This window comes from Haematobia irritans, chromosome 3 (assembly GCF_050003625.1).
Source record: "Haematobia irritans isolate KBUSLIRL chromosome 3, ASM5000362v1, whole genome shotgun sequence".
NCBI lineage: Eukaryota > Metazoa > Arthropoda > Insecta > Diptera > Muscidae > Haematobia > Haematobia irritans.
This window is the reverse complement of record NC_134399.1, coordinates 61,306,157-61,318,936: the sequence shown is the minus strand read 5'-3', so window position 1 is coordinate 61,318,936 and position 12,780 is coordinate 61,306,157. Positions and strand designations below refer to the sequence as shown.

General features: G+C 34.8%; 1 long non-coding RNA gene across 1 annotated transcript; it reads left to right on the top strand.

Moving 5' to 3' along the window:
- Positions 1 to 7,980: 7,980 nt before the first annotated feature.
- Positions 7,981 to 8,356, top strand: LOC142228956 (uncharacterized). The gene is made up of 2 exons (XR_012720292.1): positions 7,981 to 8,091; positions 8,149 to 8,356. It is a non-coding gene; the product is annotated as an uncharacterized LOC142228956 (long non-coding RNA).
- The last annotated feature ends 4,424 nt before the right edge of the window (positions 8,357 to 12,780 follow it).

The following is a 12,780-nucleotide window of genomic DNA, read 5'->3' as shown; positions in this document are numbered from 1 at the left end:
CTCTAGCTAATAACAATATAGACATTGGATTCATTCAAGAATGTCATCTGAAAGGAAAGAGAAGAGTAAAATTAGGTGGATACAATTTTGTCTATGACAACTCACCATTGGGTGTTGCTGTTGTTTGTAAAAACACATTTCATTATGAAAAAGTTATTTTAAATGATGTCAGCATCAAGACGTCCTTAATAAAAATTGAATCATTTTCCAATAATGCCACAAAAATATATTTGTTTGGGTCTGTTTACATACCATGTAATCACCCAGCCCAGCAACTTGAGAACGATTTAGAAAAATTACTCCGTCTTTGTCAGAGCTTTGATGCATTTGTTCTTGGCGGAGATCTCAATTCAAAAAATCGTGAATGGGGAGATACCATCGAAAATTCAAATGGTAAAATACTTCTTAATTGGCTTGAAAATAACTCTTTAGACGTTGTCAGATTATGCGATTCTTCACCTTCCTATCCAAATGGCCCCTCTTTTCTTGATCATTTTTTGGTCAGCTCTCAGCTTATCAACAGCAACTTGGCGAATTATGAAATATCATCATTACCATCTTTTTCCGACCATTTCCCGCTTAAACTTAATTTAAAACTTCAGCATACTGGCTTTCTTCTGCGAACTCCAAACATCATCACATCGTATAAAAACACCAATTGGAATAATTTTCGTCAAATCATGGATTCTGCCTCTAGTAGACTATTGCCGCAACACAACAACAATCTGGAAAATTCTGAAATTGATAATTTGATTAACGACTTCAACGAGACATTTAGGTCTATACATAACTCCCATTGTCAACAAATCCAAATTGTGGATAACAAATTCCCGCTATCAGAAAGAATTAAAAAGTTATTCAAACTTAAACACAACTGGCAAAAACAATTAAAAAACATCTTTCATCGTACTGGGAATAGAGTCAGTTCTGATTATACCATTCTTTCTAAACAAATCCAGTTATTGAAGATAATAATAAAAGAATCCGTTAACATTGAACAAGCAGAAAAATTCAAAAATAAGTTACAAAACATCAAACCAGGTCCGTCCGCCTTCAAGGAAATATACAAAATAACGGGTAAAGTAAAATTCCCCTTCTGCAGTCAAATCGTTATTAACAATGATATCTCCAAGAATCCCAATGCAATAGCCAACCATTTCCATCAATATTACAACACCGTCTTTCAAAGAACAGTACCACTTCATCCAGTTTCAGATTTGAATACAAAAGTGCCCGCTTATATCGGGGCTTCATCTCCACATATTTATTCATTTGATGATGATTTCAACGCATTTCAAAATTCTGACAACTTCCATTTCACAAATATAGAGCGGGTCGAAAATATTATCCACCATATAAACAATAAAAAATCAAGTGGTATTGATGAGATATCAAATTTTATTATAAAAAAATTCCCCAGTGCAACATTGAAACTGCTTACATGTTTATTTAACCACTGTATCAATAATGGTTATTTCCCCTCAGGGTGGAAAGTTGCAAAAATATTGCCGATTAAAAAGAAAATTGACAGCTTGGAACCAGCTGATTTTCGTCCAATCTCCCTCCTGTCTAATATTGGGAAACTTTTTGAACACGTCATAAAAGAGAAAATGGAAAATGATTATATAATCGATCCCATACCAAACCACCAATTTGGTTTCAAAAAAGGTCACTCCACCCAACATGCACTTTTGAAATTTCACAACGACATAACATCAAATCTCAATAATAAAGTGTGCACAGTCGCCATTGCTCTGGACATTCAAAAGGCATTTGATTCCGTATGCCATATTGGAATCCTTTATAAACTTGTGGGACTTGGGACAGACCCATTCATTGTGAAAATACTCTCCAGTTATTTCACAGACAGAAAATTCTCAGTAAATATTCAAGGGACATCCTCCAGACTAGGTGAAGTAAACAGCGGGGTACCACAAGGCAGCGTTCTGGCACCATATCTCTTTAACATTTTCCTGAGTGATTTCCCTCATACTCATGCTGACTCGCAGGCAATCCTATATGCTGACGATTGTTTAATTTATGCCCACAGCACTTCTCCGGCAGATGCGCTACAAAAAGCAACGCAACACCTCCAACTCATTAGCGACTACTACATAAAGTGGGGAATATCAATCAATGCGTCAAAATCTCAAGCGATATGCATAAGAAATGCCTCTGGCAAAGGTCCCAGGTTTGTAGTTCCTGAGAGCAAATCACTAAAACTCACTCTGAACGGCATCGAAATTCCCCTTGAGACGGAAATAAAATATCTGGGAGTCACATTTGACAACTTGCTGAAATTCAACAATCATGCCCGATTAACACTAAGAAAGACAAAAAGTATACTTGGATCATTCTCATACATTCTGGGTAATAAATACTTACCTCAAAAGACAAAACTACTACTATATAAAGTTGCAATAAGACCAATCTTAATATACGGATTTCCAATCTGGTTCACTATCTCGCCGACAGTGGCTAATGAATTGGAAATCCTTGAACGAAAGATATTAAGAAAATGCGTCAACAAACATTACCAAAGTCGTGAAAAAAAATTCTCCAATTCCCACATCTATGAAACGTCTGGAGTCCAACCATTTTGTAGGCACGCCCTCAACCTCCAACGCACATTCATCGAGAAGCTTGCGTCACATGAAAATGAACTACTAAGTATAATCTACGACATTGAGCAAAACTCTAATTGGTCTGATTCTAAATACCTGTCATCTGTTGCCATAATTAACGAAATCATTGACAATGAATCAGCCATTTATACCATGCCGCAATTCTACCAGAAAACTACTCCTGGAACACATAGAGGATAAATGATAATCATAATTAACTATTATAATCTAGTCTATAAGAAGAAATATGTGCAATTATTCATACTAGACCATCAGTCATATTACAACACCTACGTACCTACCCAATGCTAATGCATATTCGTTCCAACTGTGATACTAGTATTAAGGAAAAATACTTACCATTGTACTCTAAAAACAATTATATTAGCCTTCGACGCTAACTTACATTTGTTAACTCGTTTTAAGTGTTTTGTATTCGTAGATTTAGAATTAAATATTTATTTACTTTAACAACAGACATTCGCGCTCTGTACGAAAACAACAAAGGTTAATGAGCAAGCCTTTTTTTCATTCATCTCATGTGCATTCTACGCACAATCGATATTTTTTACTACAAAGCAAGAGCTATTTTACTTTACTTAACTGTGTATTAGAACAAGACGGATATAGTTCTAAGTTTACCATTAACTTATCGATAAGTTCTTATCTACCATGTAATCGAAATTAATAAGTCTCAAATAAATATACTTACTTACTTACTTGCTTCCAAAATATGCTTTTGACAACCCTGTTATTTTCATTAGAGGTGCGTACCAGCTTACGAAATTGAACGCTACGGAAAATTTCGTTAGCATAAATAGCAATGCATTTCTTATAGGCCGGTACTCTGTTCGGTTTTCGCGTTGAAACTCCATACAAAACCAAAAAATGCGAAAAATTTGCGAAATTTTTTCCATTTGTGATACTTTGTTTTTTCGTGTTGAAAAACTGACGTTTATAGCACGGCGCCATTTGCAATGTGAATTAAGAAATAATTTAATTATTAAAAACTATATGTGCGGGTTTATAAATCAAACACGGACCATATTTTTGTTCCGAAACTATACAAAGGATCAAAGGAATAGCAGATCAATTGCCCAAGGAAAAATAAAATGTTATTTTGTAAAAACAAGCAACAACCACCAACTTAATCCAATATCGCTCCCTGTAAAATAGCGCTCCAAGCTACCTAAAAAAACGCCGCTTTCTATGTGCGAAATATGGTTTCCATAAAAATTTTTCGCAAGAATGAACATAGTACCGGCCTTATGGGAATAAAAATTTTCACTAGAGGTGCGTACCGGCCTTTATCCGGACGAAAGTTGTAGGGTCGACCCTACAACTTTCGTCCCTGCGACCCAACACGTTGCGGTACAAATCCGATAGTATAAGATCGTGTTCGGCTGTCGCGGGGACGTGTTGGCATAAAATCAAAACAACTTTGATTTTTTCTGGTTGGGTGGTACAAATCATTGAGTGTAAGGGGATGTTCGACAAACATTATCAAAGACAAATTTATTTTTACATTAAAAACAGGCATTTCTGCAATGAAATTAATGATGGATTGCCAATTCTGGTTGAAAGTTAAAGAAATATATAAATCTAAACCAGTATTGTGGCAAAAACGTGGAAAAATTCCACTTCCAATCAATGGGAAACCAGGCGACAAGTATTTTGAAATTCATCAAGTAATTTGTAAAATATTAAATGTGGATTACTTCAGGAATCATTGTTTTGACACATATACCAAGATATTTTTTGTTATTTTCTTCCAGTTTTTCAGTAAAAAATGGTTTCACCCATAAATCTTCATACAACTTCATTAGGGCTGTTTTCTTTTAGCACTGGATACCCTAAAGGCCGGTATGCACCTCTAGCGAAAAATTTCATTCCCATAAGAAATGCATTGCTATTTATGCTAACGAAATTTTCGGTAGCGTTCAATTTCGTAAAGGCTGGTATGCACCTCTAGCGAAATTTTCGGTATCAAAAATTTATTTAAGTCTACAACAAAAAAACAGGGCTGTGTACACAAATTTTAAACCAGCTAATCGCTTTTAAAAATTGTTAATATATGTTCCAAATATTCCTCAAATAAATTGTTTATTATTTACAGACCTTTTAAAACTTTTACGCACACAATGATTGTAATAAATTAAATGTTTGCTGCCAAAATATGCTTTTGACAACCCTGTTATTTTCATTAAGGCCGGTACTCTGTTTGTTGGTGCGAAAAAAGTTCCACTCAATCATTGTTTCGCGTTGAAAAATGATAGTGTTGACAATATATTTTGAGGGGGAAAAACAGCCATTTTGGAACTTTTTTGCGTTTATTTCGTCGAAATATATTGACAACATCACAGACTGTCACGAAATGACTACATATACATACGCAACTAGTGGCTCGATTTACACACACACGCATACAAAATAAATAATTTGAAAAAGAAGAAGCAGGCGAAGTTATTTTACAAATATCTTTGGAATTAAAAAACTAATTTTACAGTGCTGCATTTTATTTTTTGGAACATAGCAATTAATTCTTGTGATTCCATTCATTGCTACCTCGGTACTATACATGTTGGTTGAAGTGCTAATGCTTGTTTTGGAACATCAATTGCTGTGCCTCCTTTTGTTTAAATTATGTTTTGTGTTTATTATCCCGATGCCCAGTACAAATGAAACGATTGTAAAATATAATTCACCAAATAAAGCTTTTATTTTGTTAACATTTGTGTTTAAATTTCATGTTATATATGTACATTATTTATATTCTACCATATAGTAGGGAGCGGCTAGATATTGTTGCTAGTTTATTATGGAAATACAACTCCATGTTATACTTTGTTTTATCAATCATCAGATTACATTTTTAAATAATAATCAGATCCACTTTTGTGTTATAAATCAGTTTAATAAATAAATTATTTCTTAATTCACATTGCAAATGGCGCCATGTTATGAAAATACTGACTACGCGAGTTACGTCAGTTTTTCAACTCGAAAAAAACAAAGTACCACAAATGGAAAAAATTTCGCTAGTTTTTCGCATGTTTTGGTTTTGTATGGAGTTTCAACGCGAAAACCGAACAGAGTACCGGCCTTTAGAGGTGCGTACCAGCTTACGAAATTGAACGCTACCGAAAATTTCGTTAGCATAAATAGCAATGCATTTCTTATGGGAATGAAATTTTTCGCTAGAGGTGCATACCGGCCTTAAGCTGGTACGCACCTCTAATGAAAATAACAGGGTTGTCAAAAGCATATTTTGGCAGCAAACATTTAATTTATTACAATCATTGTGTGCGTAAAAGTTTTAAAAGGTCTGAAAATAATAAACAATTTATTTGCGGAATATTTGGAACATATATTAACAATTTCTAAAAGCGATTAGCTGGTTTAAAATTTGTGTACACAGCCTTGTTTTTTTGTTGTAGACTTAATTAAATTTTTGCCACCGAAAATTTCGCTAGAGGTGCATACCGGCCTTAAGCCGTGGAGGACTAAAAGAAAACAGAGTACTCGTTTATCCAGGACATCTCCAAAAATATGCAACACTGTCATCAGCTGTTCAAAAACAATCACAGAAAAGAAGTGAAATCTTGCATTTTTAATGTATGAAATGCTCCAATTAGTAATAAATATTTACTGCTGCGATTATTTATGACACTATACCACTTTGAATTTCATGTTTTTCGATAAATTACTCACAATAAAGTGCTATTGTGAATCGATGAAGCGTCACTTTATCAAAACACAATCTGGCAAGATCGGCGTGACTTGCACTGATGGGATGTTCTGGAGTGCAACGGTGTTCTGGATAGCCCATACAAATGTTGTATCCAGTGCAAAAAGAAAACAGCCCTATTGTTTGTTTAAGCTTCTTCTTATTTTTTCATGTTGTCATCACATTTGTTCGTGCAGTGTAAAGCCTAGTACTAAGATCACGTTTTCGCACGAAAAACTGTTATACTCCATATAAAAAAACGTTAGCGCGGAATAAATAAATGTTTTGAGCATTTTCAGACACATATTTATACAACCCTGGATTTTTCGCACGAAAAAATAGGCAAAAAGGCATATTATTTCGCATAAATAAGTTAAAATTCCTGGGATTGAGACTATATTTACGGAGATATATGAAGATATTCGTTTTTCGCAGAAACGAACATAGTACTAAGCATATGGGCAAAACTTGAACGAACACTCAACAAATAGACGAACCTCCCCTGCCAGCATTTCAAAATTCCATTTCATCTTCATCGCTACCACAGACTCGTAAATGTCACTACAACCATCCTACTGTGATGGGGGGCAGCATATCATAAAGTACAAAATGTACTTCATACATGTATTTTGCCATCACTACTTTTACAAAAGCCATTTTATTTTTTGTGAAACGCCAAGCGCAACCAGCTTGTTATATTTTATTTAAATAAAAACGAAAATAAAGTTCTGAAAACATAGATTTTACGCTTAAAATTGTGAAAGGTATATTGGTGAACAATTTTTGATTTTCCAAATGGAATAAAGTGATTGTTTTTCAAATATTTTACAGACACGCTGCCTCCATCGAATAAAAACATTGGCTGATAGACGCTGCAACATGTAACTCGCTACTTGTAACTCTACCTCATCATTAATGCAAAAAATTATGTTAAATGTGATGTGATAGTGGTATAAATGTTATATTTTTAAGAATTTGTAAATAATTAATCAAATTATTAAATATCTAAACAAACGTGTTTTACTCGACCACAATGATTCTTTTACCACTATCTTAAAATGTGCTTTTTCTGATTGTTTGGAGGGTCTCTTATTGGCGTCGTTCTAAATTGATCTATAAAGGCACCTAATAATTGCACTCATGCGAAACCTTTTTGTAGTAACTTGGCGTGGTACAACTTCTCAATAGTGACGGCGCTTTTCCGACGAGTTTTTGATATCGTATATGATTGTTTTCAACGTACTGGGGATTCTCAGAAGCGCCCCCAAATTCAAAAAATGTTGGCAGGGTCTGTTGGAGTGTTTATCCGACCGTCTAAGGTCCGCTTAACGGATTTGTAGCCGCAACTTTGTTGTCTCGCAAGGTTCATCCAACCGTATAAGGTGCCCTTTACATACTAAATAATCGGTAAATGTGTTATCGATCCCATAAACATGCAGCAGTATCTTCGGGCTTAACTTATAATGTGGCTAATATATAGGATATGTTCGACACTACCACCCTGCCAGCATTTCAAAGTTCCATTTCAACCTCATCGTTACCACAGACTCGTAAATGTCACTTCAACCATCATGAAAAGGTACATCAAAAAGTACATGAAAGTAATTTGCCATCCCTACTGTTAAAAAAGCCATTTTTTTTTTGTGAAACGCCAAGCGCAACCAGCTTGTTATATTTTAATTAAATAAAAACCAAAATAAAGTTCTGAAAACATAGATTATACGCTTAAAATTGTGAAAGGTATATTGGTGAACAATTTGGTGATTTTCCAAATGGAATAAAGTGATTGTTTTTCAGATATTTTACAGACACGCTGCCTCCATGGAATAAAAACACTGGTTGATAGACGCAGCATCATGTAACTCGCTACTTGTAACTCAACATCATCATTAATGCCAAAAATTATGTTAAATGTAATGTGATAGTGGTATAAATGTTATATTTTTAAGAATTTGTAAATGTTTAATCAAATTAGTAAATATCTAAACAAACGTGTTTTACTCGACCACAATGATTCTTTTACAACTATCTTAAAATGCACTTTTTCTGATTGTTTGGAGGGTCCCTTATTGGCGTCGTTCTAAATTGATCTATAAAGGCACCTAATAATTGCACTCATGCGAAACATTTTTGTAGTAACTTGGCGTGGTACAACTTCTCAATAGTGACGGCGCTTTTCCGACGAGTTTTTGATGTCGTATATGATTGTTTTCGACGTAGTGGGGATTCTCAAAAGAGTCCCCAAATTCAAAAAATGTTGGCAGGGCATTGTCGTCCGGATAAACTTATAGTCTGCATGGCGCATTAATTATGGCAATAAATTTGTTTTTGCTAATGTTTGGCGAACATCCCCTTATGCGCTTTACAGACTATCAGTTATTCCGGACGGAATGTCGGTGTTTGTAAAGAATCTTACAGTGTGTCGGGTCGATACGACTTGTCGGCGATGACTAAATAATCGGTAAATGTGTTATCGATCCCATAAACATGCAGCAGTATCGATTATGCCTTCGGACTTAACTTATAATGCGCACAATATATGGGATATGTTCGACACGAGCACTGTCGTCCGGAATAACTGATAGTCTGTAAAGCGCATTACACGTGAAGATTTGTGCGTCCCAACCAGAAAAAATCAAAGTTGTTTTGATTTTATGCCAACACGTCCCCGCACCACTCGAACATGGCCTTATGCTAGCGGATTTGTCGCCGCAACGTGTTGTTTCGCAGGGTTTTTCCGACCGTATAAGGTCCCCTTTAAGTTATGCTCGAAGACATATCGATACTGTAACTTGTTAATATGATCGATAACACATTTATCGATTATTGAGTCATCGCCGACAATTCGTATCGATTGGTCACATTGTACAATTTTTTACAACCACAGACATTCCGGATAACCGTCCGGATAACCCTTAAATTTAGTAATTTGTGTGATACAATGATGCGCCGCCTTTGCATTTTAATAAACACTATTACGTCATTAGGGCTGTTTTCTTTTTGCACTGATAACCAGTGCTAAAAGAAAACGCAAAAATGTTATCAGTTCAAATTTCGATTTTGATTGGCAACACTTGGCCCCCAGCTGTCAAATTCAATGTATTGTTTACAAATAAAAATACGCGGTAGAAAATTAATAATAAATTTAAACCATAAACGAAAGAGTTATTATTTCTCGAAATAATAACTCATTGAGGGTTTGCTGTCTACCTTTCCACAAGCTTTATTGAGATGAGGCAAAACAAAAACAAAACAGACTCGTTGAACAACTCAACAGTGAAGTTGAAAAAAGATTACAAAAATGAATCCAGCTTCCACTGCCGCCGTCAAAGCTAAAATAATTTCGGATGTTCCAATGGAAGTATTCATTTGAAAATGGAATGCAAAATTGTAATACTCAATTGTCTTTTGTGTGGCACTCATTGGGCATAATGGTGGTCTTCAACAATCCGAATTATCGTATCTGGTCGCATATTTGTTGCTTTGGAGAATGATGACACACTTGGTATTCAATTGCAAAAACATCCAGACGTAGACAAGGAATTATTCAAAAAACGATCGATTGTTGTTTGTACCGATGTTGATGTATAGAAGGTGCTAAGCCACCTATTAACGAAAAGTAACCATTAAAAATACTATTTTCGCCAAACACTCAAAATCAGTGAACCCTCTAGGTTACTAAAGCCAATTTAAACTTAATGGGAATATTGTGTTTTGAGAAAGTTTCAACTCTAATAATTTTTTGTGTACGTTTGTTAATCTAACTAAAAACAGGAAAAAATTAACACAAAGAAAACGTAAATATTTAATAAATCCGTGTTTCTCACAAAACAGATCTGAATTTCTTAACAATTTTAAATTTCACCGCAAAGGCATTCGTGCTTTTCTGAGATCCATTTTTTTCTTTCAAACTACGAAATTTCATGGAAATTTGACGACAATGTAAAAGAAATTGAAGTTTTTACATTCTTCATCGGCTTTAAAGGGAACATTCAGTCTTCTATTAAAATTCACGGAGAACCGTAAAATTAAGACAATGAGCAATCTTGAATTTCAATAATTGTGTAGATAATCTGTAAGTTATCTTTTTCGAGTTAGCCGCCATTTTTCACTATTATTTTTCTCTAATTATAAAGAAAATAAACCTTATGAAAATTTGCTTTGTGATATTCCCCATAAAGTTTTAATAAAATTTGCATCAGAGGTATAATTTTATACTGTTTCGAACTTAATACCCACCTTTATACTAAATAATAAACTATTTACAATATTTATTTTATTTCATTCTATTTATTTTTTTTTTTTGTATACACTCCACCATAGGATGGGGGGTATATTAACTTTGTCATTCCGTTTGTAACACATCGAAATATTGCTCTAAGACCCCATAAAGTATATATATTCTGGGTCGTGGTGAAATTCTGAGTCAATCTGAGCATATCCGTCCGTCCGTCTGTTTAAATCACGCTAACTTCCGAACGAAACAAGCTATCGACTTGAAAATTGGCACAAGTAGTTGTTATTGATGTAGGTCGGATGGTATTGCAAATGGGCCATATCGGTCCACTTTTACGTATTGCCCCCGTATAAACGGACCCCCAAATTTGGCTTGCGAGTCCTCTAAGAGAAGCAAATTTCATCCGATCCGTCTGAAATTTGGTACATGGTGTTAGAATATGGTCTCTAACAACCATGCAAAAATTGGTCCACATCGGTCCTTAATTATATATAGCCCCCATATAAACCGATCCCCCGATTTGGCTTGCGAGGCCTCTAAGAGAAGCAAATTTCATCCGAACCGGCTGAAATTTGGTACATGGTGTTAGTATATGGTCTCTAACATCCATGCAAAATTTGGTCCACATCGGTCCATAATTATATATAGCCCCCATATAAACCGATCACCAGATTTGACCTCCGGAGCCTCTTGGAAGACCAAAATTCATCTGATTCAGTTGAAATTTGGTACGTGGTGTTAATATATGGCCTCAAACTCCCATGCAAAAATTGGTCGGTATCGGTCCATAATTATATATAGGCCCCATATAAACCGATCCCCAGATTTGACCTCCAGAGCCCGTTGGAAGAGCAAAATTCTTCCCATTCGGTTGAAATTTGGTACGTGATATTAGTGTATGGTATCCAACAACCATGCAGGAATTGGTTCCTATTAGTCCATAATTATATATAGTTCCCATATAAACCGATCCCCAGATTTGACCTCCGGTGCCTTTTGGAGAAGCAAAATTCATCCGATCTGCTTGAAATTTGGTACGTGGTGATAGTATATGATATTTAACAACCGTACCAAAAGTGGTCCATATCAGTCCATAATCATATATAGCCCCATATAAACCAATCCCGAGATTTGGCTTTGGAGCCTCTTGGAGGAGCCAATGTACCAAGCCAAATCATCCGAGTGAGTTGAAATTTGGTACATTGTGCTAGTATATGGTCGTTAGCAACCATGCCTAACTAGGTCCATATCGGTCTATAGTTATATATCCCTCAGATAAATCGATTTCCAATCACACAAAAATTGGTCCATATCAAGTTCATAATTGTATATAGCCCCCATATAAGCGACCCCCATATTTCAATTCTGGCTCTCTACGTACCGTGCAAAAAGTCCATATCGATTTGTAATTATTTGTAGACTTAACTATACATAACTTTTTTGTTTAATATATACCACGTATGGACTAACTCACAATTTAAAAAACGATGTTAAGAAGTTTTAAGATACCAAAACCCAAGTAATTCGATTGTGGATGACAGTCTTTCGTAGAAGTTTCTACGCAATCCATGGTGGAGGGTACATAAGATTCGGCCTGGCCGAACTTACGGCCGTATATACTTGTTTTTCATTGACTCCTAAAAATGAATAAATTACAATTTACGGCCATTTTCATTTAGCTTCGTTAGGATTTAACTTTCAGTTAACAGAAAGAAAAATTTAAACTGAAAAAATTGTCGACAGTTAAGTTGTTAACTGGCGTATGTTATATTTAGGCAACATTTTAAAGTTCTTTAGCTAACGGAGCTTCATGAAAATGGTGGTATAATTATAACAATGCGAGAACATATGTATGTATGTATGTATTTATTAAGTACAAATATGGATATAAAGAAATATGTATAATAAATAAAATGCTAATATAATGAAAGAAACATGGCAAAAAAGTTTAGGTTTCAATTTGTTAAAAACGATCCTAAAAAGATATAAATATATTTCATCCGAAGAAAATTAACAAGTATATACGGCTTTAAGTTCGGCCAGGCCGAATCTTATGTACCCTCCACCATGGATTGCATAGAAACTTCAGCAAAGAATGTCATCCACAATATAAAATTTTGACAAATTTTATTTCTTTTTTGATAAAATTTTCTGTAGAAATAATATTTTGAAAAAACTTTCAATAATTTTTT